Below are 26,962 nucleotides of genomic sequence, written 5' to 3'. Positions count from 1 at the left end.
ATAGACACTTTTCCAAAGAAGACATCCAGATGGCCAACAGACACCTGAAAAGATGCTCAACATCTCTCACCATCAGGGAAATACAAATCAAAACAACAATGAAATACCACTGCACACCTGTCAGAATGAATAAAATTAATAACTCAGGAAACCACAGATGTTGGCGAGGATGCAGAGAAGGGGGAACCCTCTTTTATTGTTGGTAGGAATTCAAACTGGTGCAGACACTGTGGAAAACAGTAGGGAGGTTCCTCAAAAAGTTAAAAATAGAACTACCCTGCCATCCAACAATTGCACTACTAGGTATTTACCCAAAGGATACAAAAATACAGATTCAAAAGGTGCACATGCACTCTGATATTTATAGCAGCATAATCAACAATAGGCAAATTATGGAAAGAGCCCAAATGTCCATCAACTGACATATGGATAAAGAAGTGGTGTAGATAGGGCAGCCCTGGTGGCACAGCGGTTTAGTGCCACCTGCAGCCCGGGGTGTGATCCTGGAGACCCGGGATCGAGTCCCACGTCGGGCTTCCTGCATGGAGCCTGCTTCTCCCTCTGCCCCCCCCCCCGCTCTCTCTCTCTCTGAATAAAAAAAAAAGAAGTGGTGTATATATATATACAATGCAATATTACTCAGCCATCAAAAAGAAGGAAATCTTGCCATTTGCAATGAAGTGGATGGAGCTAGAGAGAATTATACTAAGTGAAATATGTCAGTCAGAGAAAGGCAAAAACAATGTGATTTCACTCATATGTGGAATTGAAGTAACAAAACAGATGAACATAGGGGAAGGGGAAAAAAGACAGAGGCAAACCAGGAAACAGACTTTTAGCTATAGAGAACAAACTGAGGGTTGATGGAGGGAGGTGGGTAGGGGATGGGGTAAATGAGTGATGGTTATTAAGGAGGGCAGTTGTTGTGATGAGCACTGGGCATTATGTGTCACTAAGTCCTATACCTGAAACTAATTTTACACTCTATGTTTATTAACTAGAATTTAGTCTTTATTATTTTTATAGATACTGATATTTCATTTTAATTTTTTTATTTAAATTCAATTTAGATAACATATAGTGTGTTATTAGTTTCAGGGGTAGAATTAACTAGAACTTAAATAAAAACTTGAAACATTAAAAAAAATTAGATAACATTTTTGGCAAGTCACCTATACTCAGCATGTCAAGGCAGGCCCACTCCTAACATTTGCAGAGCCTGGGACAAGAGTACAAATGGAGGTCCACATATCACTTTATCTAAATATTTAAAAGTTATACATCACACTAATAGGCTATGAAATGCAATATGTTCTGTCCTTCCACCTTGACAAATATACCTTCATAATAATCTTGAGGGCAGGATGCAATTTAGAATTCTTGGACTGCTCAGAGCTTTGTGCCCGAGGGTGATGGGTGTACTTCTCTTCCCATCCCAGCTCAGCCACACCTCAGGAGGGATCTCCTGCACCAGTGTGTAGATGCCCCAGGCCATGAATTCAAGTCCCTTCTAAATGGCCAACCATTGGCAACCCTTAGAACCAGGGTGAACATACCTTGGTGTGGTTGGCCCCAGGAGGACAGACCATACGAAGACATGTGAGCAGGAAACCACAGATGTTGGCGAGGATGCAGAGAAAGGGGAACCCTCTTTTATTGTTGGTAGGAATTCAAACTGGTGCAGACACTGTGGAAAACAGTAGGGAGGTTCCTCAAAAAGTTAAAAATAGAACTACCCTGCAGGTCTCGGAAGGAGGCTGAAGTCATTTAGGAAGGGAATTCTTAGGTCCTGGGTGCCCAAACTGGTACCTGAAAGGACGTAGCATGGACTCCAGGGAGACACATCCTCCTACTTCTGTGGACTCTTCTCCCCTGGAGAAAAGTTGTAGCCAACAGAAGGCCAGAGCAGAGTTTGTTATGTAAACCAGGGGTAGGGTCACAGGCAAGGCACTGTGAAAACCAGGTCAGAGCTCTGCTACTGTTCAACGCTATTCCTAGGACTTTCTCTTTCTGGGGAAAGAAACATGGTTTAAAGGCATTCCAGTTAAATAGAATGCAATGAAAAAAAAATAGAATGCAATGCCCATGCTAGGCACAGACAAGGGACGTTTGAGTCACCTTCTGATGAGGAAACCAGATGAAATCAAGCAAGAACAGATGGAGAAAGGGTCTGTTAGCAGTAAGCCACCTGATGGAGGGCTGGGCCTTGCTGCTGCTTAGACCTGGGTGGGTAGAAGAGGAGCCCCGGGTGTCTCAAAGGTCTTCCTCTCTGACACTGGAGCAGTCCCTGATCTCAGCCAGGGAGACCCACTGGAACTTATCCCAGGCAGTGCTGTGCTGTCCTAACAGAAGGGCGGGGCCTGAATGCAGCTGGAAAAAGCAGCGAGGCCTAAAGAGAAAGCATTTGGCAGGGTGGCTGCCACCAGCCCTGGCCAGGAGAGATGGCAGGCACTGTGTCTTGCAGACCACTGCGCCGCCTCCAAAGTGTGCTCGAGAGTGTGGAGTGGGGGTGACTCCTCCTGCAGCCCTCATCCCAGCCTGAAGACGATGCTCCCACAACTAGGCCCATCCCTTTTGCTCTCATTCCAGACTGGAAAAGTAAGCTTTAGAAACTTGGGCTTCTAGGCTACCTCGTTACCAGTGAGGCCTCACGCGCCGGTCACGTAGCACAGAGCTGTTTCTGTGCACATGGACCCATGGGTTTCTGCTTTATCAGTTAATTTCGTTGGCCTGAATCAGGTCCTCAAGAGGATGACTGACTTTGAGAAAATGAAGTGCCCCGGTGAGCAAAGCCAAGCTGCTGGCTCGGGCTTTCCCTCTCTCTTCCTCTCTTCTCTCTTGCCTTCTCCTGTCTCTGGCTTCCTTTCCTCCTGCCCCCACCTTGTCTCTCTCTCCCTCCTTCCTCCTTTCCCTGCTCCCTCTCTCTTTCCTCTCCCTGCTTTCTCGAAGTCTCTCTCACCCCTGCCCTCCTCCCTCTGGTTCTTTCCCTGCTGGCTCTTCTCTCCTTGCCTTCCTTTCTTCCCTTTCTGACTCCCTTTGGAAAGCATTGTGGAAGTCGGTGGATCATTTACCTTTTCAAATGTTGCAGTCTATAGTTTATTAATATTTCACCAGAATCTAACTTCCCTTTCAACTAGAGAATTTAATGGAGTAAAACATAAAAGGGAACAGGATATTTCCAAAGGAGCATTAGCTCAAAGCCCTCATCCTCCCACCCACTCTCCCCATACTCCTAGCCATCCCGAGATTCAAGGGACAAACTCACAGAGAGATCCTACACCCGAAATAGTGCTCACATCTTTGTTTTTTTTCCCCTCTCAGTTCTGGATGAGGCCTCATGGGGGAGCTGCTATCTCACTGTAGATAAGAGTATACTGTTGTTTCCAGCAGGGACTGACTGACCTTTACAGGTTGGAATGAAGCGTGACTTTTGCTACAGAGAAAAAGGTTCTTGATTGTTATTTTCCTGCAGGTGTCTTTATTTCCTTCCCTACAAGAGCCCATAAACACGTTTTAATCAAGTTTAGAGCTCCACATTGCCTGAGCAAAATAAAATCTCAAAATAAAAAATAAGATGTTCTTTGTGGAAAGATTTTATTTGTTGAACATTCAAATCAAAGGCAATTTCAAGCATTTTTTTACTTCCATAGGAGGATTTCACATGTAACGTCCTCAGAGAAAGAGTTCATGTATATTAATTTTGTTGTTATAGCTACATCAGATATCTAAATCATAAAAAATATCCAGGATAAGAAAATGAAAACAAATTATATAGGCATATCTTGCAGATTAATTTATAAGTACAAATCTTGTCAGTTTCTTTTTTTAAAAAAAATAAAGTTCTAAGATAAAGTAAATGAAAGTGATTGCTGCCAGAAATTTATTTGATTTATGTAATGTTCAATTAATTGGAAATTCCTACAAATCCACATTTTGGTGCAGCTCCAGGACACGAGGGTTGATGTTCCTATTGATGCAAAGGCAGTAAAGATCCTTAGCATCTCCTGAATCATCAGAAAAAAACCTGTTTTGTCCAGCAGGGCTTTATTGCTAAGCAGAGTTTTTTTTTCTGCGTGTATATTTTAAAATTTTTGATTGATCAGAACACTTAACCAGATTAAAGATTGTTTAGTTCATGTTCCACATTTTGCAGTAGAGGAAATTGAAGTCCAGAAAAGGAAAGGGACTTCCCCAGGGTTACCCACTTGTGGTCCTTTTCCTACTGTTTTCCAACGGGGTCCTAGTAAGTCCTGGACATACTCTCAGGGCCATGAGTGAGAGAGGGATACTTATTAGCTGTCCCCGGGTCCATTGTCCTATTTCGAGTAGAGTATCTTTGCTTTTACCTGTGTGGTAGACATCATATTTTGGGAATATTAAGCCAGTGTACTTGCTTCCTTGCTAATCTCTAGTTCCTAGCCATCCCAAGGTTTCTGAATCAAAACCCATGCCTGGCCAACACAGGTCAAGGGGTTTCTGCCATAATATGTGTAGGTTCTTTTTTCTACCACTAAGGCTTAGTTGTTAGCCTTACTTCCCCAGAAAAAGGAGTTGACTGTGACCCAAGGGAAGTCTCTACCACCAAAGTAAAGGAGGTAAAAGAAAGTCCATTCCTTCTGGTTAAGTAGACTTTGGGAAGAGAAAGAAGGCTATTGTAGGGGAAGGTAGTATGAGATACATGAGTCCTGACCCCCCTCTATAGGCGCAGGTCCTGCAGTTGGGAGGCTATTCCACAGGGAAAGCTAAAAGCAAAGAGACTTCTTCCTCACTCTCTGTTTAGAGCCCCAGCAAGTGACGGAGGAAGGTGGCTAGATATAAGGATTTGGTTCTCCATGGCCTGCATATGGTATGCAGCAGATCCAGAAATTTCTAGGTGTCCCACACATGAGATCAACAGAAGCCTTGGGTCAGGCTGAGGAAGTGGTTGTAGGTAGGGACTTTAAGATTGTGACAAATGGGCTCCAGGGGTGAGTATATCAACCCAAAAGTCCAGATGGGACTGGTTACATCTTAGTGGTCACCAGTTCAAGGACCATACTAGTGCAGCCATTCCCCCACAGAGGCCAAAAAATAAAAAATAAAAAAGGGAAGCGCCAAGGGAGGACTGAGGTCCCACTTCTCTCCTTCCACTGTTGACATGAAGTAAGCCACCCCTTTTCAACAGGAAGAGGATCAAAGGGTCAAGGAAACAATATGAAAGAACAAGCATTTACCTGAAACAGACTGTCATCCAAAACCAACTGCTCGAGCCAGCACTATTTCAGAGGTTGAAAAAAGCCCCAGGGCTTGCAGGCCCTCACTGTTATTTCTGCCTTTGCTTCTTCTTGAATGTGTTCAGTGTTGGACCACTCAGTGCTGCCTGGACACAGGAGGCAGTGTGATGAGGTGGAAAGGCAGGAGAACTGAAGTGTTTTTTTGTTTTTTTTTTTATTTTTATTTTATTTTATTTTTTTTTAAATTTTATTTATTTATTTATTTATTTATTTATTTTATGATAGTCACAGAGAGAGAGAGAGAGAGAGAGAGAGGCAGAGACATAGGCGGAGGGAGAAGCAGGCTCCATGCACCGGGAGCCCGACGTGGGATTCCATCCCGGGTCTCCAGGATCGCGCCCTGGGCCAAAGGCAGGCGCCAAACCGCTGCGCAACCCAGGGATCCCTGTTTTTTTTTTTTAAAGTCAGCTCTACACTCAACATGGGGCTTGAACTCACAACCCTGAGATCAAGAGTCATATACTCCACCAACTGAGTCAGCCAGGCGCCCAAGGAGAGCTGAGTTTAAGTACTGGCTCTGCAGTTAAGTCCCTGTAACTCTGGGGAGTGACCTCACTTTTGGGGGGCTGCAAATTCTGTATCTTTCAAATTGAGATGACTAGTCCTGTGAGATTCCTTCTGGCATTTGCATACAATATTATAGAAATCCCTGTGCTTCCTTTGATGGAGCCCAAGAGCCCCTTCTAAGTTGTTCCTTTGGCAGGTAAGAACAAAGTTCAAGAGAGAGTCAGCCTCTGGGGGTGCCTTCAGAAGCTCTATGGATGTCACCAGGACTTAGGAACCATGGAAGATCGGATGTTAACGTTTTCCACCTAACCCCAGAGTGCTACTCACATTTAATACTTCAAAGATGTTTGTTCCAGGTGCTTTGGTATCTTGTGATAGGGAACTGAGAGGAATGGGGCTTCCTCAGTCACCATGGTGATCAATGTGGGCCCTTCCCCTCTAGCCAGCATCAATAAATTAGTCAAATTCCCAGAATTTTAGAATTCCTGCATATCACATAGAAGGGAAACTATTTTAGGAGAAACAAGCCACATATAGTCACCCAGTGGCTTTCTTTATCTTTGATTAGGAGTCCAGGAGGACAAAAGGGAAGAAATAGTAACTAGACTGGCTTTGAGACAAAATCCTTAAGAATTAAGTGTGGGGCCCAAAGCAGAAATCTAAATCTTGCTGAAGAGACCCAACAGTATAGACCACAATGCAACAGTGTAATTTAGACAGAAATACAGCCACATTTTCTCTGCCCTTTAGGAAACTATACACAAGGAAGCAAAGCTCCTATTGGGAGATGCCTTGGTGTGTGTGGACTCAGAGTAGAGGAAATCTGCTGGCCTCCATGGTGGGTGTCATTAGCTGTCACATCCTGATGATACTAGAACTGAGATGAGAATTAGTTTTTCAATGACCAGAACCCCTGGGGTTGGGCAAAGCTGCAGACCTGGGACTCTTTCCAACTCTGGATTCTTTGGCTGAGCTCCAAACAGGCCTCATCCATCTGTTGCCACATGGTTGCTTCAGACAGCCCAGTTACCATGCAGTTGAGTAAATTTCATCTTCACACTAGTTACATTCTAGTTCCCAGGAAGTAGTTTGGGTTTTTGATGGATGCTTTAGAAATCCCTAGAGCCATAAGCAAGATATGTTGTCTCCTTGTGTCTTATCTCCTCTACTACCTGATGATTTGTAGGAGCCTCAACCTCAAAGGATGGCGCTTTGTTCTGTGGCTCCTTGTTCATAAAACTGGCCCTACTACCACCTTACTCCCTACCAGCACAAGCTGGAACCAACCTCCCAGGTTCCCTTTACTTACTGCATTCGCCCAAAGCACCTCTTTTCAGGGTGGTGGTGTGTGTTTGTGGTAGAAAAGAACTCTGCCAGAAATGTAAGTCCAAGATCTGACTATAGAGGGCATCTCCTACATATATGACCCTTTAGTTATCCTGTCATTTTAGCCTCATTCCAGGCCTGCCAGATGGAGAATTCTTCTCATTTTATAAATAGGAAACCAAGGTTCAGAGAGATTAAGTATCCATCGAAGGCTACTGTCCACTGTTGATTGATGAATAGTCCTCTTCTGCCTGGGAGAATTGTTTGCTTTGAGCTATTGATGAAGCTTCCAGCAGGATGCAAATGGGGTGGAAAAGGAGGAAGGCAATATCTGGCCAGTCAGATCTGACTCCTTTACCCTGGCATCCAATGGAGTGAAAGAAAGAATAGCCAGTTCCATCTCAGCTTTAAGGCTGTGCACTAGTAGGTAGCTAGTTCCTTCTAGAAGGGGAACTAGAACCCCAGTCAGCCTGACTCTGAAGCCCAAGCTTTCCATACCATCCCACACTGCTAGCTACACTCATTCTTAGGTCTAAGAATTAATTGCTTTTCTCTAGAGGCATCCATTTATTCTTGTGAGGATCCTTGCCAACTGGCAACCAGGTGACTAGGTCTTCACTCTGCTGCTGAGGAATCCATTCCTAGCATTGGCTTCTTATCCTTCTCCACTTTATTTGGATGCCACTGGAAACTGCATTAATAGGTCAATGAGGATATTTATTCCAGATACAGGAAAACCATTCATCAGTGAAGACCAGGGCAGCAGGTGCTTCCCCTTAGGAGTCATGCTTGTGATATGGTCACAGCCTTCAAGGGGAATCCTGAGCAAACTTATCTTCAGCACTGGTCTAATTCCGCCACATGGCATCATTAATCTTTTGTCCTCTGAATCTCCATTTGTAAAATTGAGGTTTTGGATATGATTGAAAGCTTTAATTTCCTCTTGAATCCCTCTGTCTCCCTTTACATTGTTGTTGAGGAACTATCCTTGTAAGCAGGATGGGGGAAATCAGTTAAGGAAGTTGAAGTGCAGGGAGAGTCTCCTGCACACCATTAGCAGCATTTGTGTGGTCCAGGGAGTTTCCAGTGCTCGCTGCAGAGAGAAACCCTCTTACTGATCATTCATAAACAATAACCAGACCACAGACTAACTGAAAACTTCCCTGACTGCCCTGGGTCTGGATGTGGGAAATAGACCTTCATTCTTGGTGCCAGAAAGGAAAAAAAAAAAAGGGTGAGGGAGTGGCTGATTATATCAGTTACCAATTCAGGCATAGACAGAAGATGAGAACTCCCAGATTTACTCCCAAAGAAGTGTGAAGCTGAATTGGGGGTCTGAGAGGGACAGGTTAGAATGTAGGCAGCAGACAGATCACATGACTAAAGGGTGGCCCTTGGGAGTTTTGGTCACCTGGATACCCTCTCCCTAGGTGCCTAGTAGATGTCCGTGGTATGTTCAAAGCAGAGGAGCCATGCAAACCCTGTCACCAAGCTAGACAGGGGGACTCATGGTGTCTTGTCTAGGCAAAGTAACTAAAAAGAAGAATCTTCATTGAGAATCAGCACACAAGTCTGTTTCTGACTTCTCCCTGTATGTGCGTTTGTATTTTCTTTAAAAAAAAAAAAAACACCTTTCATGGTAGTTACATGTAACCAACAAATTATTGAAATGTGAATCATGGTTCCTAAGGAGGTGATAAGATGGTGGCAACGGCTGGAATAAAAGGAAGGCAATGAGATTTCAAACTTCTCTTTTTTCCGCTCCATTGAAAACGTCCCACGTTGAGCAGACCCTGGTGGGGCGTGTGGTGTACCACTTATCTAGCAATTCCTTAGAGAGAAATGTTTTTGTTGGAGAGGGAGTTGCATTTATTCCTTTAAAATAGAAAGCACTATGGCAACTGAAAACATGATTTGCAATAGCCTTGTGCCTATGACTATTCAGATAAAAGTACCAGGCAATAAAAATAGATAAGAAAATATGGGGAATGCTATAACAGATTTGAACCCTAAAGTGTATTTACCTCAACATTTTGTGAGAATATCTCTCCAGTTTGAGTCGCACATTTCTTAAGAATATCAAGCTGAAGGACAAATTCAGTAACTTGGACAGGCCTCAGATTGATCTGGTGAACAATCATGAACAATTTACTCTATAATCTCCTAATAACCCTTTGCCTTTACACATATTAGGCACGATGTAAACCTTCTACAGAAAACAATTTGTGTACAAATTCTAGAGATTGTGGGCAATCTCAACAGTTTAGTAACAGTGACAGCTATTTTGAAAGTCAGTAAAATGTTATTTTAAAAAAATCCCATCTTGTACTATTTTCAAAACCTATAGTTGCTGTATATAAGTGATTGAATTAGTGTTGGGATTATATTGTTGCAGCAAAATAAGTCTGCTCTGTTATTCCCAGGCACTGATTTCTTTCTTGGCTAGAGCCCTGGTTGGTGAACTGACTCTTTAGGCCACAGAGGTACAGCTTAGGGTGAAGGTTTCTAGAGTGTGAATGTGAACTATTGGCGGGGGTTTAGGGGGTCCCTACTTTGGTTGATGGGGCTTCCAATCTGGCATTCATAGATGTAAGGCTCCCTGGAGACCAAATACATGCACAAGACATTCCCACTAAGCATGTTTTCATTCCTAAGCCATGTTTTTTTCCCTGAAACCCCATTTTCTTTGCTTTGATGAGTTGGGATAGGCAACCTACATGGAAAACTCGTATATCTTGTCTCTATCTTCTTAAGAGCCTATAGCAGCCAGTTTTAGGAATTCAGCTCCCTGCCCTCTGCTATCTGGGCTGTGCCTTGTTCTCTTAGTTCTCTAAGGCCGAAGATAATTCTAAGAAGTTGACTTTCAAACAAAACTCAGAAATGGAAAGGGAAAAAGCACCCTTCACAACTTCCTTTTAGCTTTTAATAATTCTTTGCTTTAGTCTTCCCTAGAAAGGTTCCATCTAATCACAGCATTGTGACACCCTCCACTAGGGCTAAGGTGAGAACAGAGCCCTTCTCTCTACCCAGTGTGGGGCTACCACTACTTTGTTCCAAGCTTTATCATTCTCTATTTGTAGGTCCTTGATGTCTACCATGGTGCCCACTCCCAAAAGAAGCTGGAATGGGATATGGGATTTGCCAAGGCACTTCTATTTTTTTTAAAATTTAAATTCTAGTTAGCTGACATACAGTTTAATATTGGTTTCAAGAGTAAAGTTCAGTGGCTCATCATTTACCTGTAATACCCAGCACTCGTCGTAACAAGTGCCCACCTCCCTCTATCAACCCTCAGTTTGTTTCCTGTAGTTAAGAGTCTCTCATGATTTGTTTACCTTTCTCTCTCTCTCTTTTTTCTTCCCCTTTTGAATGTTCATGTGTTTTGTTTCTTATAATTCACATGAGTGAAATCATATGATATTTACCTTCTCTGATTGACTTATTTCACTTAGCATAATGTACTCTAGCTCAATCCATGTCATGTCATTGTAAATGGCAAGATTTCATTCTTTTTGATGGCTGAGTAGTATTCTGTTATATGGAATACACTACATATATACATATTTATAAACGTTTTTATATATTTTATAAACATATATATGTATATAAAATGTTTTATACACACACACATACATCACTTCAAATGTGTATTTTTGTATCCTTTGGTTAAATACCTCATAGCACAATTGCAGGATCACAGAGCAGTTCTATTTGTTGGCTTTTTGAGGAACTGCCATACTGTTCTCCAGAGTGGCTGCACCAGTTTGCATTCCCACACAATGCAAGAGGGTTCCCCTTTCTCCCCATTCTCACCAATACCTGTTGTCTCCTGTGTTGTTAATTTTATCCATTCTGACTGGTGTGAGTTGGTATCTCATTGTGATTTTTATTCATATTTCCCTGATGATGGGTGATGTTGAGCATCTTTTCATGTGTCTGTTAGCCATCTGGATGTCTTCTATGGAAAAGTGTCTATTCATTTTTCTCTCCATTTTTTAACTGGATTATTAGTTTCTTGGGTGTTGAGTTTGATAAATTCTTTATAGATTTTGAGTACTAACCCTTTATCAGGTCACTTGCAAATATCTTTTCCCATTTTATAGGCTGCCTTTTAGTTTTGTTATTTCCTTTACTGTGCAGAGGCTTTTTATCTTGATGAGGTCCCAATAGTTCATTTTTGCTTTTGTTTCCCTGCCCTCAGTGACATGTCTAATAAGAAATTGCTAAGGCTGAGGTCAAAGAGTTCGCTGCCTGTGTTCTGCTCTAGAATTTTGATGGTTCCTGTCTCATATTTAGGTCTTTCACTCATTTGGAATTTATTCTTGTGTATAGTGTAAGAAAGTGGTCCAGTTTCATTCTTATACATGTTACTGTTCAGTTTTCCTAACACCATTTGTTGAAGAGACTCTTTTTTCCATTCTATATTCTTTCTTGCTTTGTCAAAAATGAGTTGCCCATATAGTTTTGGGTATAATTATCAGTTTTCTATTCTGTTCCATTGATCTATGTATCGTTTTTTGTGTGCCAAGGGCTTTCCTAACCATTTCTGGTAATTCTTGCTTTACCATTCTCTGCATAAAGTTTCTGAACTCCAAAACAGAGAGGAGATTGTCAAGCCTGTAAATTTTTTTTAAAGTAGGGTCCATGCCAATTGTGGAGCCCATTGTAGGGCTTGAACTCATGACCATGAGATTAAGACCTGAATTTATTTTTTTTAATTTTTATTTATTTATGATAGTCACAGAGAGAGAGAGGCAGAGACATAGGCAGAGGGAGAAGCAGGCTCCATGCACCGGGAGCCCGACGTGGGATTCGATCCCGGGTCTCCAGGATCGGGCCCTGGGCCAAAGGCAGGCGCCAAACCGCTGCGCCACCCAGGGATCCCAAGACCTGAATTTAGATCAAGAGTCAGGCACTTAACTGACTGCACCCCCTAGGCACCCCTGAGTCTGTGGGTTTTAATGTGACAATTGAATTTTACCCTATCTCTGGGAAATGAAGAACAGCTTCTCATGCATTTCTTCAAGGGACTGAAATAAGTACTTTGAAAAATCTCATCTTTTAATTAGTTTTCCCATAATTCTGCTCGGCATTGGAAAATAGGGAGTGCTACTTAAAGCATTTAATAAAGATAAATACTCCAGTGATAAAAATGGAAACATCCACTTGAGAAACTGCCTTAATGCAGAAAAAAATGTCTATATTAGCACAATCTACTGCCTTCAAGAGTTGAAGCAAAGCTAATACTATTGGCTCTGTATATCAGTTCCACTCGTGATGGCCAAGACCTGCCCAAGATACACAGTAATGTTTGCCTATGAAAGCACACCACTATATACAAAATTTCCTAATCACTATAGCATGGTGTGAAGTTAAGACTTGGATGGAAGACTAAGCTGGAGGCAGGTCAACAGAATATCATTGCTAGGAGCGATGTTGGTGGCTCTTATCCTTTACAGTTTTAAGATATAGCAACAGGCTTTGGGGTGCTTTTTGCCAAATAACCTATGAAGTGCAACTCATTTTAATGTGTGGATACTTAATAAAAGTCTCATGGATTTTCTACCCTAATTTCTAGCCCAGGCCATTCTTCTTCCTCCCCCAAGGTAATGCTTGGAGCGTTAATTGGAAACATTGGATTGGAGGAACCTACAGGTAGCAGTGCTGTTTTGCTGTCAGATAGTCCTGCATTCTCTCCCAAAGTTTGTTCATAATAGTTTTGGCTCTAGGTCCCATAATTAAGTTCTTTCCACCTTTTTTTTTTTCACCCTGAGAAAGAGGCTTGCTGATGTTCCCCTGGGTTTTATATAATTTGAATCAATTTAACAGGCATCATATTTTCCTTGTTGTGCCATTTAAATTAGTTCAATTTAAGAGAATTGGGTTCACTCTGGTGTTTGTTATGCAGACCTAAAAACAGTCACTGAAATGCTTAAAATAAGAATCTATTTTGTGTTCTATGGAACTGTCCTAAGGGACTTATCTTTCCTTGGGGTGCAAGTGATTATTAGAATCCAACTAATACTTGATATTGTTATTTAAGTCTTCATTGAGAATTAGATATTAAGAGCTATGGCAGTTCTTTCTAATTTGATAAAGAGATAAATATTCAGAGAATCCAGTGCCAAGTACACTTTATGAACCTGACCACTTGAGGACTTCTAGTATGTGCCAAATATGGATGGAATAGTTGTTTGCCCTCCAAATAAATAGATTATACTGAGCTGGAAATATTTTTGAATTAGTATATCTTGAATGGATCTTTTATTCAGTGAGTAATATAGTTTCACACTAAATTTGTTTAGCTTCTGGCAGTCCTGTGGAAGTAAGTCTGCTGTTGTTTACAGGCAATAATTATGAAAATTTATCAGATAAAATTATACATGAAAGTATATAAAGAATAGTTCCTTGCTTTTCATTTATAATTCACAATCACGTTTGCATATTTTCTCAACATTTGTGATGTTTCTAGAATAGGTAATAATATGTATAAAGGAAAGCACATTGGAAACATAAACAGGTGGAGAAAAAGGAATTCATAACACAGAGAAGATTGTATAGTCATTACATTTCACTGAAGGCAAAATGTCTCCCCTTTGCCCATTTCCTTCCATAGGCTCAGTGTCAACATCAGGGAACTTATTGCTGGGTATGGTATTTATTTCCATGATGTATGGGCTAAATCATCAGTCGAAATATTTTGGGCTCATCAACAATGCTGAATTTGTGTTTTAATGTGAGCACCCTCTAGAGTCCTGGTTTATGAACTTCACAAATTATTTGTCTTTTAGTGTCTTTAATCTCTGGTCTTTGAAAACAGACAGTACATCTAATGTCCTGCATTTCAAAGCCCCTTGAGAGAGATTGTGACTGCAAGGCAGAGTGCTGCAGGTAGAGGGAAGAGCATGGAGAAAGGCATGGGATTGAGAAAGTATGTTCAGAGAAGTACAATATACCTAATGCTTGTTTAGAAAATAAGGTTTATGTTGGTAAGTAATGGCCTATAAATTTATGATGGACTTTTTAAAAAGTTATTTATTTATTTACTCATTCATTCATTCATTCATGAGAGACAGAGAGAGAGGCAGAGACATAGGCAGAGGGAGAGGCAGGATCTCCACGAGGAGCCTAATGTGGGACTCAATCCCAGGACCCCGGGAACACAACCTGAGCCAAAGGCAGATGCTCAACCACTGAGACACCGAGGTGTCCCTTATGGTGGACTTTTAATGCCAAACTTCTTGGAAAGTGAATTTATTCAGTTTAGACTAGGGGTAGGCAAACTATGGCCCTTGGGCCAAATCTAGTTGACGACTTGTCTTTATAAATAAAATTGAATTAGAACACTGTGAGGCTCATTCATTTATGAATTGTCTATGGCTGCTTTCATGCTACAACAGCATAGCTGAGTAGTTGGAACAGAGGCCATATAGCCCACAAGGCCAAAAATATTTGCTATCTGGCTCTTTATAGAAAAAAAAATTGCTGATACTTAGGCTCCGCAAAGGGGGATTGAAAATGGTTGAGCAGAGGAATGACAAGATCAAAGTGATAATGCATGAGAATTCTGAAAGTTACAGGTAGGAGATTTGAGACTCAAAGATTAATTCTGAGGCTTTTGGAGCATAATCTAAAATTTTTAAAAAGGTTTTATTAATTTGTTCATGAGAGACAGAGAGAGAGAGAGAGGCAGACACACAGGCAGAGGGAGAAGCAGTTGGGAGCCCAACGCGGGACTCGATCCCACGACCCCAGGATCACAATCTGAGCCAAAGGCAGATGCTCAACCACTGAGCCACCCAAGTGCCCCAATAATCTAAATCTTAAAAACTAAGATGGGGGCAGTAAGAATAGAATAGAGGAAACAGATGTGAGAAACAGCAAACAGAAACAATCAGCTCTACTTGGCAACAGATGAAATGTAAGAGATGAAGGAAGTAGAACCAGATGATTGGAGTTTTATTCCTGAGTCACTAGGTGATGTTGGTATTATGGAATGGGATAGAGAGCATGGTAGGACAATCAGATTTCACAGGCAAGCACAGGGGAGTATGGTTTACGACATGCTGAGTTTGACATGTCGGTAGAAATGTCCAATAGGTATGAGTTTAGAACTCAAAAAAAGAGACCTGGGCTGGAGATTAGGAATTATATTATCTGTATGGAAAGACTTTGTGAAGCCAAGAAGAAACCGGGTGTGCCGAGAAGAGAATGTTAGAGAATGGCCACATTTGCAGTTAGAGAGAAACGGAAGACCATGTAAATGCTGGGATAGTGGCCCAGGAGATGAAAGGAAAGGTGAAAGCATGAAGTGTTTCAGAATGTAAAGGAAGAGGTTGAAGCAAGAGGGCATGGTCAGCAGTGTCTGAGCGGCAGAAGTGTCTGGGAAGTTGAGGAATAGGAAGACAAATGGGTTTTGCACTCAGGAGTTCACTACTAGACTTGGAGAGCAGTTTTGAGAAAATAGGTAGGGGCAGAAAGCCAGGCTTCCAGAGGCTAAGAAATGAGTGGAGGTAAAAAGATGGACTCTTCTTTTGAGAGATATGGCTAAAAAGGTAGGGCAAGAATAGGAGACTGAGAGGGTGAAATGTGTCACCTCCCCATATTCTTCCCCAGATTCTGTTACCCTCTCAAGCCCTTATATGCTGTGAGAGGAGGTGGAGCTGGTGGGAGGAGAGTGGAAAGGAGGTAGGGCTTAAAGGATGCTTATTGGAGATACCGTAGGTAAAAATTCTGCCTTGCATGGAAAGTTTCAAGTGGATGATGCCTTCTTCATTTCCTTCCACTCAGAGATTCTGGATTGTGTGGCCAAGCTGAAGTAGGGATGCTTTGAATGCCAATAGGGCACATTTGGATGCCAATAAGGCACATTTAGAGCATGACTACAGATCTCTAAAGCTCCATACACGTACCCATATTGAGGCAGAAACCTCAACTTCGTAACTTACCTTATAAGGCTTTTTCTACACCGATCAAGTGCAGAAGGCACTGGAAAATGAGCTTGTACAAAAGAGCGTCAGTCCCTATAAGCATCCCTCTCTTTCCCAAGTGACTCCTGCATTTTCGGAATCTAGTGCCTTGCTCATTTTGCGATTTTGGAAAGTATTGCTTGGGGGCTCCATGTGTGTACTGCACCTACTGGAAAGATCTGATTTTCTAGTCTGCCTTACTCAAAGGCCAACTGGGTCAGATTGCATTACACTGTCACTTGAGACCATGAAAGTATCAGTTGGGCCATAGAAAAGCAGACAGCACAAACTGTCATTATGCAGCATAAATTAAAGTTGCAGAAGTTATGAGGAAATGAGCACATGGGAGGCATAAGACAGCTAAATTTATATCCCAAACTCAGATATTTTCCTGGCTTTAAAATTGGAATGTCTGAAGAATGTCTGAATATGTCTCCAGGGAGTCAAACCAGGACTGATGGGGAGGGAGTTTGAAGGAAGCAGAATTTCAGCTCGACATATGGAAGAGCTTTCAGGCTCCTAGGACACACGATTCTAGGAACTGTTGTTTAAGCATACAACTAGATATCTAGTGGCAACTTACCTTTTGGTGTGCACATGGAGAGCATGCACAGAAAGAGCATTACCCCAGAAGTGGGGGTCCATTAACCCTGCAGGATGACCCACCTTTCTTTAGACCTATTTCCCTGTTTGTGGATTGAAGATGGATTAATGACCCCAGAGGACCTTCTAGCTCTATTAGCCTCAAATTCAATGTTCTTGGTAAGACACAGAGGTACAGTGCTATATTTTGGCTAGGGGAGAAATCTGATATTTCATTAATTTTTCTTTTTGAGGGGAGCCTTCACGAGGCAGAGCTTGTAACCCTGTCTTTTCCCATTAAAGTTTTGAAAAACCACACAGATCCGAAATACTGTAGTTTAATTAAAACTTCTTTTTACGTCTGTGATAAACAAAGATTGACTAAAACTGTGTCAGATGGTTAAGAGCACAGACTTGGGAGTAAAACTGGGTTAGAATCCTAACTCTGATTTCTTTTTTTTTTTTTTGAAGATATTTTATTCATTTATTTATTTGACAGAGAGAGAGAGAGAGAGAGAGAGAGAGAGAGAGAGAGAGAGCAGGAAACAGGGGGAGCAGCAAGCAGAGGGAGAGGGAGAAGACTCCCTGCTGAGCAGGGAGCCCAGTACAGGGCTCAATCCCAGGACCCTGGGATCATGACCTGAGCCAAAGGTAGACACTTAACTGACTGAGCCATGCAGGTGCCCCTAGAATCTTAACTCTGATTTTTAATTGCTGTGTAACCTAGGTCAATTTGCCTACTCTTCATGAGCCTCAGTTTACTTGTCTGAAAAAAATGGGATGATAATAGCGGCTCTATCTCAGAGTGTTGCTGAAAGAATCAGACAAGATTGCAACATTTGTAGGAGGGCTGTGGAGTGTGGGCAAAGACCATACAACAACCTTCATTCACAGAGATGTCATTTCCTAAAGGACCCAAAATATCACAGGAAGTATAGCGGGCATGCAGAGATGGAAAGGAGCAAATTTGGCTTTCCAAGACCACCAGGGTCCCAGTCCAGCTGCTGAGGGAACTGTCTCATTCAAGATGAAGTTCAGTCAGATCTGTGAAGCTTCATTTTTGTGCTATTCCACATCCTTCTATTTTTGTGTATTGTGGTCTTGCTGAACTTGTTAAGTTTTAGAAGGTTTTATTTGTTGTTGCAGATTCCTTTGGATTTTTTAATATAGACTATTATATCATTTGCTAATGGGGTTGGTTTTAAGTTTATTTCATCCTTTAGTATCTGTATGACTATTTGTTCTTTGTTGCACTGGCTAAAACTTTCAGCATTATGTTGAACAAGAGTTCTATTATATCTGAGAGTTATGCCACCATTCCTAAAGAGCTGACTCAAATGGTCTAACCATTAAATTTGCCTATTTTAAGGAAGATTTGGAGACATCTTACCAAGGCCAAAACCAGGTATCACCTTTTCAAACCTGGCTTAAAGCACAGAATCAGCTCTCCTAGGTTCCTGAGCAGTTTCCCTCCCTCTGGCTCTCCTGGCATTCAGGGAAGCCTAATTCACCACAGGAAAATGTGTGGAAACCACTAAGCAGAGAGCCCGGCAACAATAAACACGGAATAGATGTCGGTTGCTATTATCATTATTAGATCAGGGCTTCTCAGACTTTAATGTGCACACAGACCACCAGGGGATCTTGATAAAATTCAGGTCCAGGGAGCATTTTGCATATCTAACAAGCTCCCAGGTTGATGTCAAGTCTGCTGGCTTGAGGATCAGACTTGGAGTAGCAGGATATGGGGGATATCTTATTTTTCAGTTGGTTTAGCACCCTCCTTCTTAGGTGGAAACTACGTCTCACTTGGTGCCTATAATTCAGAATTCTGACAGGGCCCATGCTCCCATTTTTCGCTGGTCCATGTCACCTGAGGTAGTTAAGCAAGATACAGGGACCTATTTCTTATTGGCCTATTTATGCTGAAGACCTGCTCAGAGCTGTGGGTATCTAATTTTTGTTAGCTCAGCCACTGTATCTTGCGCAGGGAAACCGAGTTAGCTAATATGAAGAAGCCAAGCTTTGGTGGCCAGACCTCACTGACCAAGTCATTATAAACTGAGACACGGTTGGTATGACTTGTTTTCCCCACTATTAGGGTAAAGTAAACACAACTATAATTTTAAGAAGCATCTCATGGACCATTACTGAAATCACAACAAGACCATCAACAAGCTGCTGTAAATTTCTCATTTTCCAAGGTTACCCTTGGATCCACACCCCTGTGCTAATACACAAATCCACAGCATCTCATGAGAGAGGTATTATGTCTGGCCTATTTGAGTCCTTTAAGCTCCACCATCTGTTCTAGAACACAAACTAATCATTCTGTATGAGGATAGTTTCAGACCACACTCACCCTACTAGGCTTAGTTCTGAACCACTTCTCAACCCACTGGATTTTATCCTGCTTGGATCTTCTTGCACTGTTGACATTACAGTTGCTTTCCCATTTCTGCCTTTGTTTTGCTCTTGGACTTGTGGGTTGAAATGTCCTGTAAAGCAGGCATTCGAGGGGAATAGGTGATCAGGAAATACACTGAATGTATGAGTGTCAGGGAGCATTGTTGGGTGGCAGGGCTCAGCCCTGGGGCACCATATTCCAGGTGAGACTCACAGAGATAGACTTCCAAGAAGTACATAAAAGGGGAGGGGGGAGCAGTGGTAAATAATTTTCTCTCTAATGACCTTGAGAATAATTGCAGGCATGTATTTGCTTCATTGTTTTGTGTTGGCTGGACAGTAAGCTCCTAATAGGAATTCAAAAGGGCACATGGTGTTGGGGCATCTGGGTGGTTCAGTCAGTTAGCTCATGTCCGGATCTCAGGGTTCTGGGATCGAGCCCCATGTGGGGGCTCCTCCCTCAGTAGGGAGTCTGCTTCTCCCTCTCCCTCTGTGCTTCCCCCAGCTCTGTGTTCTCTCTCTCTCTCTGAAATAAATATTTTTTTTTTAAAAAAAAGAGCACTTTGTGAGTCTGGAGTTCTGGGCTTGAGTCCCAACCCTTGTAACTAGCTCAAGGACCTTGGCTATGCTATTTTCCTTTCTCAAGGTCTCATTCCTCCATCTCTAAAATGAGGCAAAGTGGCCGTGGACTCTGTCTCTGTGGGCTTGTTCAGCATTGATAGTCTAGGATTTTATGTGCTACCCAGCCACAGAGACTAAATCTAGTCAGCTCAGTACTTAAACTGCTAATCTGTTTTTTCTTTTTATCACATTTCCTTAGATGGCTTGACTTTTAAATGAGTAATGGTGCTTGGGTTTACCCCAGGTCTATTAGCTTTGCTAATCCACCAGAGCACCCACCAGGCAATAGATTGATTGATTTTTCTTTCTGAACTTTTGTGAAGAATGTTTTAAAGGCAAGTGCTCTGTTGCTCTCTGTATCATCATTTACCAACTACTTTCTTGTTGAAACTTGTTAAATTCAAAAACTATTTCTGCAGCCATTTAATTTCTTCCATTAATTCAAATATTGATTTTGCTTTTCCTAGAGACATGAAATAGATGACATGTGTTTTTATGTGAGAGATTTAGAATGCTTTACACTTTCTCAATTAGAGCCCTCTCTATTAATTAAAAAGTACTTATACTAAGTTGGGTAGGATGGATTTATGGAGTTAAACGCCTTCCCTCCTTCCCTCCTTCCTTCCAAATATAGAGAACAAAAACATTGAGCACCTAGCACACAAGGCCTTGTGCTAGATGCTTTCACGTGCACTTAATAATCACAAAAATATTTTTAGGTAAGACATCACTATTTCACAGATGATAAGACTGAGGATCACTGACATTAACTGATTCATTCAAAGTTATATGACTAGTGTATCTGCTCCACACATGCCTGTTCTCTCTGGTGTGCCACACCTGAATCAATTTCCCCACCCCAGGGCAGCCCAGGTGGCTCAGCAGTTTAGTGCCGCCTTCAGCCCAGGGCCTGATCCTGGGGACCCGAGATCAAGTCCCACGTCAGGCTCCCTGCATGGAGCATGCTTATATCTCTCTCTCTCCCCCCCCCCTCTCTGTGTCTCTCATGAATAAATAAATAAAATCTTAAAAAAAAATCTCCCTACCTCAAATCTATTTCACTGGATTCCCTGATCCAATTTTTTGAATAGAAACAATATCTATTATTTGCATTGTAATTTATAAGAACGTGTTATTTTTCTCTCTAGCTTTCTGTAGAAATCTGAGAAGTACAGATGAGCATAGTGAAGAAAGTAAAAAAAAAAGTTATAGCCCTATCATGCAGAAATGACCTCTGCCAGTATTATAGTGAATATCCTTCCAGTATAAAACACATTCATATAATATCCTTTGTGCATCTCAGCAACCCCATACAGCTTCACTTCCATTAAATGGCAGTGGAAGCTGAAGCTCAGATAGCTAAGGAACTTGCCCAAAGTGTACAGCTGCGATGTGGTTGAGCCCAGAATTACCCCAAGGTTGACCACGGCTGATTTTACCACATAAGCAATTTATGTCTAGGAAGAAGAAAGGAGAGCTTTTCAGGAATCACTTATCCTCATTATTTGAGCAGATGTCAATATTTGGTAAAACGCAAATTCTGTCAGAGCCCCACTAGTGATTATTTGCCAAGCACTCAAATGAAGCCAGTACTCTTTTGCAGTTCTAGAAAGAGAGCAAAAGATGGCCTCTGAAAAAGGTACTTCATTAGTGGTTTCCAGTGGACGGAAGTGACTCTAATGCCTCGCTTATTCTATAACCTTTGGCCATACCTCAACTGGCCACCAACTTGAAAGGTATCTGTCCTCTTAGGAGTTTTGCAAGCTGACTAGGGATCTGAATCCAAGCTGTGGTTTCCTTTAGCCATATATAAATACTCATTGGAATATTTAAGAGTAGCAGGTAACTGAAGGTACCACTGTAGTCTGATGTCTGTGAACAGAAGTCCTTTAAAAAAGGGCATTTTGGGGTCAGAGACTACCATCAAGTGTGCCTTAAGCTTAGTAGCCATCAGGGCAGGAGACTCCTCCTGCTGCCTTAGAAGCCTGTATACATCTCCTCCACCTAAATAAAGATTTTGCCCTTTGGGAACAGTGTCTAAGGGCAGGTACTCTCTGAATTAAGCACAAATAGAATTCAGGATGTAGACCCCTGGCTACAGTTAAAGATATCTTTTAAAAAGTAATGCAAGATATATGTGTTTATTTTGAAAAATTCAAGATGATAGGGAGGCATAAAAAAATATAAGAAAGCCCCCTTTCATTCTATCCCCTCTTGAATTTAACTCCCCAAGAGTAACCTCTGTTGGCAGTTTGATGTGTATATTTAAAATCTTTTATCAGTGCACAAAGTATAAATAAAGATATATAGTATATATATATAGTATATATATATATAAACACATATATATTACTTTTATTGAGAGAGAGAAAGGTAGCATGAGGTGGGGGGAGGGGCAAAGGGAGAGGGAGAGAGAGAACCTTAAGCAGGCTCCATATCCAGCGCAGAGCCTGATGTGGGGCTCAGTCTCATGACCCTAAGATCATGACCTGAGCTGAAATCAAGAGTCAGATGCTCAACCGGCAGAGTCACCCAGGTGCCCGTAGTTCCTTTACATTCATACAAACACTTGTTGTTTTCCTTTTTTTGATATTATAGGCATCCTGGTGGGAGTGAAGTGGTATTGCACTGTGGTTTTGATTTGCATTTCTCATTGTTGGCAAATTGAACTCCAATAAAAAAAATTAAATAAATAAATAAATAAAATAATAAAAAATGATTTGCATTTCTCTAATAACTAATGATGTTGAGCATCTTTTCATGTTTCAGTATGATTCAAACTATTATTTATTCAACAGATATGTACTGATTCCTACTTTGGGCAAGTCATCCTTACCCTTTTATATGGCTTAGAATTCCCCGACTAGACCATGAGAGTTTTGAGAGCAAAGACCATGGCATGCATTGCTGTGCCTCCAAAGTCTTGGCCAGTGATGGCCATTTCAAAATACCTAATATAAATATTGAATAAATAAATGAATAAATCATCATTGATATGGGAATTCATTGATGAAGTCAAAAGCAAGCATTCCTTTTTTTAAAAAAAAAAGATCTAATTGGATTTATTAAACAATCCATGCATTGGGTAGCAACCTGTCTAGCAAGTAGAGGAGGCTCTGAGGAGATATACAAAATGGAAAGTTTTTGTAGCAGAAGGGTGAGGCAAGAAAGTTGTCAGCAAAAGAAAATAATTAATTCAGGGAAGTTCAGTTTTTCTTGGGGAGAAAGGCAAGAGGTCTTATCATGCAGATTATTACATTTTTCTTTGGAGGATAGAGAGCCCAAGTGTCAGACTCATTGGTGCCCATCAGAAAATGGGCTGACCTGTTACATTGTCAGGGAGGGGACATTCAAACTCCAATAAGATTATGTATTAAGCCCTGGATTGGGACCTTGGTCTAAATGACACCATGTTACACCTCTGGTTTTCTTTTCAATAGTTCCTCCCTTTTGGTCAGACAGTGATTAATTGAGAGGTGTGATTTAAATTTAAGAAGTTAGAGTTCTTCTCAGCTATTGCTCTGACATTTCCACAGATTTATAAGCAAATCTTAATCACCCTCTTTGTGTGTGCCTGTTGTCTGTGGTTGACCTTTAGTGACAGGGAAATTAACTCTAAGAGAGATTTCTCATGGCCCCAATCATTCTTCTGTTCTACGTTACAATTTTAGCTCTGACAAGGTTCTGCCAATACCTGGATCCAGGTAAGTGTGGGTACTATATCCAAGCTCATGGTAAGGGGAAAAACAAACCCTGCTCCTACCAGTAACTCAATGCGCCCCCTTCTAGGAAATACTGTGAGGCTTGGGTAGCTCCTGACAATTGGGGGCAGTGTGTGCCTGGTGTATTGAAACCCTTGTACAGTATCATGTCATCTGCGAAGAGGGAGAATTTGACTTCTTCTTTGCCAGTTTGAATGCCTTTAATGTCTTTTTGTTGTCTGATTGCTGAGGCTAGGACTTCCAATACTATGTTGAATAGCAGTGGTGAGAGTGGACATCCCTGTCTTGTTCCTGATCTTAGGGGAAAGGCTCTCAGTGTTTCCCCATTGAGAATGATATTTGCCGTGGGCTTTTCATAGATGGCTTTTAAAATGCTGAGGAATGTTCCCTCTATCCCTATATTCTGAAGAGTTTTGATCAGGAATGGATGGTGTATTTTGTCAAATGTTTTCTCTGCATCTATTGAGAGGATCATATGGTTCTTATTTTTTCTCTTGTTGATATGATCTATCACTTTGATTGTTTTACGAGTGTTGAATCAACCTTGCATCTTGGGGATGACTCCCACTTGGTCATGGTGAATAATCTTTTTAATGTACTTTTGGATCATAAAAAACCCAAAAGAGTCCACCCCAGGATTGCTAGAACTCATACAGCATTTTGGCAATGTGGCAGGATATAAAATCAATGCTCAGAAATCAGTGGCATTTCTATACACTAACAATGAGACTGAAGAAAGAGAAATTAAGGAGTCAATCCCATTTACAATTGTGCCCCAAAGCATAAGATACCTAGGAATAAACCTAACCAAAGAGGTAAAGGATCTATACCCTAAAAACTATAGAACACTTCTGAAAGAAATTGAGGAAGACACAAAGAGATGGAAAATATTCCATGCTCATGGATTCAAAGAATCAATATTGTGAAAATGTCTATGCTACCCAGGGCAATTTACCTGTTCAGTGAAATCCCTATCAAAATACCATGGACTTTCTTCAGAGAGTTGGAACTAATCATCTTAAGATTTGTGTGGAATCAGAAAGGACCCCGAATAGCCAGGGGAATATTGAAAAAGAAAACCAGAGCCGGGGCATCACAATGCTGGATTTCAAGTTGTACTACAAAACTGATCATCAAGACAGTGTGGTCCTGGTGCAAAAACAAACACATAGATCCATGAAACAGAATAGAGAACCCAGAAATGGGTCCTCAACTCTATGGTCAACTAATGTTCAACAAAGCAGGAAAGACTATCCACTGGAAAAAGGACAGTCTCTTCAATAAATGGTGCTGGGAAAATTGGACAGCCACATGCAGAAGAATGAAACTGGACCATTATCTTACACCAGACACAAAGAGAAACTCAAAATGGATGAAAGGTCTAAATGTGAGACAAGAATCCATCTGAATCCTAGAGGAGAACACAGGCAACACCCTTTTTGAACTTGGCCACAGCAACTTCTTGCAAGATACATCTACGAAGGCAAGGGAAACAACAGAAAAAATGAATTATTGGGACCTAATCAAGATAAAAAGCTTCTGCACAACAAAAGAAACAGTCAACAAAACAAGAAGACAACCTACAGAATGGAAGAAGATACTTGCAAAAGACATATCAGATAAAGGGCTAGTGTCGAAGATCTATAAAGAACTTATTAAACTCAACACCCAAGAAACAATCCAATCATGAAATGGGCAGAAGACATGAACAGAAATTTCACCAAAGAAAACATAGACATGGCCAAGAAACACATGAGAAAATGTTCCACATCACTTGCCATCAGGGAAATACAAATCAAAACCATCATGAGATACCACCTCACACCAGTGAGAATGGGGAAAATTAACAAGACGGGAAATAAAAAATGTTGGTGAGGATGTGGAGAAAGGGGAACCCTCTTGCACTGTTGGTGGGAATGTGACCTGGTACAGCCACTCTGGAAAACTGTGCGGAGGTTCCTTAAAGAGTGAAAAATAGATCTGCCCTACGACCCAGCAATTGCACTATTGGGATTTATCCGAAAGATACAGACACAGTGAAATGCCAGGACACTTGCACCTCAATGTTTCTAGCAGCAATGTCCACAATAGCCAAACTGTAGAAGGAGCCTCGGTGTCCATCGAAAGATGAATGGATAAAGAAGATGTGGTCTATCTCTACAGTGGAATATTCCTCAGCCATTAGAAATGACAAATACCCACCATTTGCTTCAGTGTGGATGGAACTGGAGGGTGTTATGCTGAGTGAAGTAAGTCAATCGGTGAAGGACAATCATCATATGGTTTCACTCAGACAGGGAATATAAAAAATAGTGAAAGGGATTAAAGTGGAAAGGAGAGAAAATGAGTGGGAAATATCAGAGAGGGTGACAGACCATGAGAGACTCCTAACTCTGGGAAACAAACAAGGGGTAGTGGAAAGGGAGGTAGTGGAAAGGGGGGTTCAGGTGACTAGGTGACAGGCACTGAGGGGGGCACTTGATAGGAGGGATGAGCACTGGGTGTTATACTATATGTTGGCTAATCGAACTCCAATAAAAAAATACATAAAAAAAGAAACCCTTGTGCTGACTTTTGGTATTAATGGATCTAAGAGAGTGTTTTGTGTTTAAAGTGATTTCAATTCCACCAGGAATAAGAATACTCAGTCTTGGATGAATTAGAACAATTCTGGCAATTTTAATCTACATTTATTATGAAAAGTATATGTATATTTAATACACACTCTTACTGTTCCTTTAGAATATGGAGTGAAACAGCATTGATTTATTTGCAACTTTGACTATTTTGAGTACTTTATTCCAAAGGTATCAGTCATGTTGAAAACTAGAAACAGACTTTATTTACTAAATATGTTTCTGCTTTGTTTAAGACATTTTCCTCCTATTTATTATATGCTCTAACAAATTAAACATATTAGAAAGGCAGAGTAGACACATGGGAAGAGCTTAAGCCTTAATGCCAGTAAGACTTGTTTCACACTGACTTCAGTCACTTGCCAAATATGTAATCTGGGGGAATGTGGTAGCATAAATTCCCCCAAAGGTGTTCACATCCTAACCTTCAGACCCTATGCATATGTTATCTTGCATAGAAGAATTGACTTTGTAGATGTGATTAAGGTTACAGATCTTGAGATGAGGAGTGTCTTGGGTTATGTGGATGGGCACCATATAATCACATGAGCCCTTAAAAGCTGAAACTTTTTTCCAGCTGAAGGCAGAGAGATGCGGGGAAATGGGAAGCAGAAAAGACTAGGCAGGATGGGAAGTCTGAGAGATTCAAAGTGTGAGATGGATTTGCTTTTGCTGATTTGAGAATGGAAGGGCAATGAGATGAAGAATGCAGGGGCCTTATGGAACTGAGTGAGGCTCATGGCTCACAGCCAGCAAGGAGATGGGAATCTCAGACCTACAACCACAAGGAACTGAATCCTGCCAACAAGTGGAAGGAACTTGGAAGCCAATTCTCCCCTCCATAAAGAGCATAGCCCTGGCCACACCTTGACTTCAACCAGTGAGACCCTAAGTGGAAGACCCCATTCAGCTGTGTGATG

Source organism: Nyctereutes procyonoides, unplaced genomic scaffold (assembly GCF_905146905.1).
Source record: "Nyctereutes procyonoides isolate TBG_1078 unplaced genomic scaffold, NYPRO_anot_genome, whole genome shotgun sequence".
Classification (NCBI taxonomy): Eukaryota; Metazoa; Chordata; class Mammalia; order Carnivora; family Canidae; genus Nyctereutes; species Nyctereutes procyonoides.
The sequence above is the reverse complement of the archived record's forward strand: the minus strand, read 5'-3'. Positions refer to the sequence as shown.